Raw genomic sequence first — 3,742 nt, 5'->3', positions numbered from 1 at the left:
CATCTCCCAATGTTTTAATGATGGCCCGATACCTTTTAAGATGCCTTTTAGAAGGGAGGGGGAGAATGTGGAGTACAGGAGCAGCAGGTGAATGCTAAGAAGGATGAATAGATGGGGGGAAATGAATTGACTTGTAAATTAACCCGAGAGAGAGTTATTATGTTTTAAACAATTTGCAGTAGGTCTGCTAGCCTTCAGGGTGAACAAAGAAAGTTAGTTTTGCCCCTTTGATATTTTGATCACATTGGTCAGGTTTTATGTAGATAGAGAAGAAGCCCCTTCCAAATGCTTTCTGATTGTGAATGGCCTTTAATTCAAAATATTCTTTATACAAGTAGTCAATTTTGGAGTGAAATTTCCTTAGCTCCTTCACTGGATTTTAGTGAATGTTCTTACTGTATCTATCGAAATAATCATATGATACTTGTTTTAAATTCTGCTTATGTAGTGAATCACATTTCTTGATTTGCATATGTTAATCCATCTTTGTATCCCTGGGAGGAAATTCACTTGTCATGGTAAACTATACTTTTCATGTGATCTTGGGTTTTTTTGCTAGTGTTTTCTTGATTGTTTTTGGATAGATGTTAATCAGGCCTGTAGTTATCTTTTTGTTGTTGTTGTATTCATTCATGGCTTTGGTATTAGGTTGGTATTGACTTCATTAAATGAATTAGAGAGGATTTCCTCTTTCTAATCTTATGTAACAGTCTCAGTAGGACAGGTACCAGTTCTTCTTTGTATGTCTGGTAAGAATCACTATGATCTGGTTTTTGGCTTTTTTGGGAGGAAGCATATGTTTTATTGCTAATTTATTCTCACTACTTGTTGGTATGTTTAGAATTTCTATTTTTCTCCAACTCAGCTTGGGAGGTTGTGTGATTGCAGGAATTTATTCATTTTCTCTAGAATTTTTATTTTTTATTTATTTATTTTTTTTTACATTAATCACTTGTGCAGTCTCAACTGCCATTATCCTGTTTAATCAGTTATAAGATGTATAATTTTTCACATATAAATATTCCCAAAATTGGGATACTACTGACCCAACAGTACTTGTGATGTAATTAGACACTGTCTCTTAGGAAGAAAGGATCAACATCTTAGCAACACATCACACCAACAAAAGCTTTAGTCCAGTAGCAGGGAGAGGGTACTGTGAGGTCAGCCTACCAGCACTTCAGATATACAGATCTTATCCTGACCACAAGAGCTGCAGCTTACATGGTAAGCCTGGAATGCTACAGTTAATAGGTGGTTTGGCTAGTAGCAAATTATAACGTAGCATCTGTCCACTGTTTCACAGTACCAAAATTCACCAAATCTGCATCCTCTATTTCTTTGAAACATTGTTAAATATTAGTATCTGTTTTCAAGTGTGAGTCCAGCAGCTATGGTGATGTCATCATTACTACTGAATATCCCACTTTCATTTGCCTTCATTGATGTCACTGTCGCTGTCACTGCTGCTGTCACTATCACTGTCACTGGTCCATGCAGTTAGGTTTTCTAGGGCTTCCTTTTGTTCCTGGCTGATGGCAAAGTCAGTCATTACTCTCTGGAAAAGGCTCTTGCAAATAGGTAAGCTGAAAGCACTCACCAGTTTTACCACTTCAATGGCCTGGGCAGGGCTATTGGACACTTTTGCACTGTCCATGAACTCATTCAGCAACTCATTTCTAGGGATCTTATTATGCTTCCTGAAAAGCCCCAACATTTTCCATGCTTCATGGGTTCTCCCAGCCCTTAAAAAGAGGACAGCTACACAGTTGAGAGGGATGGCTGGCCAATCTGGAGCAGTCTGTCTGCCATCTTGGCTTTCATAAGCAGATTTGATGTCAGCGGCACAGTCAGCAAACTCCTCCAGAAGCTCTGGTGGATGCTTATCCCTTGCCATAAGAATCAGAATCTCTTCCTTCAGGTCATTGTGGAAAGTATGACCACATTCTTTACTATCTTTCCAAATCCGAGGAATCACTTCTAGCCGATTGGCCACACCCAATGCTTGGAGAAGATCTACCAATGTTTGGGAGTGGGGAAAGAAAACTGAAGGTATCAGGTCCTTATACCACTTCAAGGTGACATCAATTTGTTCCATTAGACAAATTAAAGTGAAGAACTTGGAATAATAGAAATGACGGCGATAATCAGGTCCCATAAATTTCCGGTTATCTCCAGTGTTTAAAAGGCCATGTACTTGGTAAGCAAGTTCCAGATCTCTGAGAGATGAGCAAACTCTCATGGCTGACTGAAAAAACATACCATCATCCAGATCCTTTGGAGAAAATTTATTTCCCATTAATTCATTCATTATATCATAGATGATCAGGGATGATCCTTTTGAAATGTTTTCATGTTGATAAAATAGCTGAATAATATGGTGATATGTTGCAAGCGAGGGTTCTATTCCAATGGCTTTCATTTCTGGTAAGGTCTGTATTGCTGGCAATCTTGCAAGTACATGAAATCTTCGGAGACATTTCAAAATGGTATTAAAAGTCTGTAGATTTGGTTTCACCTTCTGTGCAACCATTTGTTTCAGTAGCTCCAGTGTTTTATTCCATTTTTCCTCAAAACCCGCATTCAGCCCCAACATTGTTGCTTCAATCAATGCACTGAATGTGTATACATCAGCATGGAGTCTGTTGTTTAATAATTCAGTGTACAAGTTTAATGCCGGCTCATAAGCTCGATGCTTCACCATCCCTCGGATCACTGTGCAGTAGGAATGTGAATTTTTCTCTGGCATCAATGTAAAGATTCTCTCAGCATTGTTTTTTTGCGCTCCATGTAGCTCCAATCTGATGACCAGCCTTCTTCCTAAATTTCTTGTTACTTTCCTCTTCCAATTCCTCTGACGGTTCAGTTTGCTGAAAAGGATAATCAGTGGAGGGCTCGTGGTCACCATAGTAACACAGTAAATCCAAGAGATTATTTGTTGTTTCAATAGACACAGTGGTTCCTGCTTACGAAAGCTGATCAAACAGGTCCACAGAGGATTTGACTTTTTTAAGCTTGATTCGTTCCTTTAGGGCAGCTTCACTTACTTCTTCCATCTGAGGTTCAAAGCACTCAGGCATTAAACACGGTATATGTGGTTCAGCTATGTCCTTTTGAAAATATTTGGGATGTGAATTAATAATAAACTTTGCTGCATTCTCCCCAGACTTCTTTGCCAGTAAAAATGAACGAGATTCCACAGAAGATGCTGGAATAAGGTAGGGATCATCTTGAAATGCATAAGGTGCAGCTGTGGTGTCCCTGTTTACTGTGGAAGCAAGTGCCTGAAGAACGGCCACTTTATCCCAAGATTTCTTTCTTGGAATAACCACTTCTTCAATCCTTGTTACATCAGTTCCTTCAACTTTTGGGAGGGTTGTACTTCCAGAATAAAATCTGAAACTTGATATTCGTTCACAAAGTCCTGCACGTTGACCCTTCAATGACAGGTAAAGCCTGCTGTGGATCCTGAAGCAAACTGAACCAGTCACCGCCATCTTTCGTTTCCTCTAGAATTTTTAGATTGTGTTCACAGAGGTGTTCATAGTAGTCTCAGAAGATCTTTTGCATTTCTATGATATAATGATATAATGTCTCCTTTTACATTTCTGATTGACCTTATTTCAATCATTTTCTTCTTTTCTCAGTTAATCTACCCAGTGGTCTATCAATTCTGTTCTTTTCTTTTTATTTTTTTTTTTTTTTGTGTGGTATATCAGTTTTATTTGTCTTTTCAAAGAAT

The 3,742-nt window shown here is 38.4% G+C and overlaps 1 pseudogene; it reads right to left on the bottom strand.

The window, feature by feature from the left end:
- Nucleotides 1-1,130: 1,130 nt before the first annotated feature.
- Nucleotides 1,131-3,504, bottom strand: LOC128579542 (pentatricopeptide repeat domain-containing protein 3, mitochondrial-like; annotated as a pseudogene).
- Between the last annotated feature and the right edge of the window lie 238 nt (nucleotides 3,505-3,742).

Source organism: Nycticebus coucang, unplaced genomic scaffold (genome assembly GCF_027406575.1).
Source record: "Nycticebus coucang isolate mNycCou1 unplaced genomic scaffold, mNycCou1.pri scaffold_75, whole genome shotgun sequence".
Classification (NCBI taxonomy): Eukaryota; Metazoa; Chordata; class Mammalia; order Primates; family Lorisidae; genus Nycticebus; species Nycticebus coucang.
This window is presented reverse-complemented; position numbering and strand designations above follow the sequence as displayed.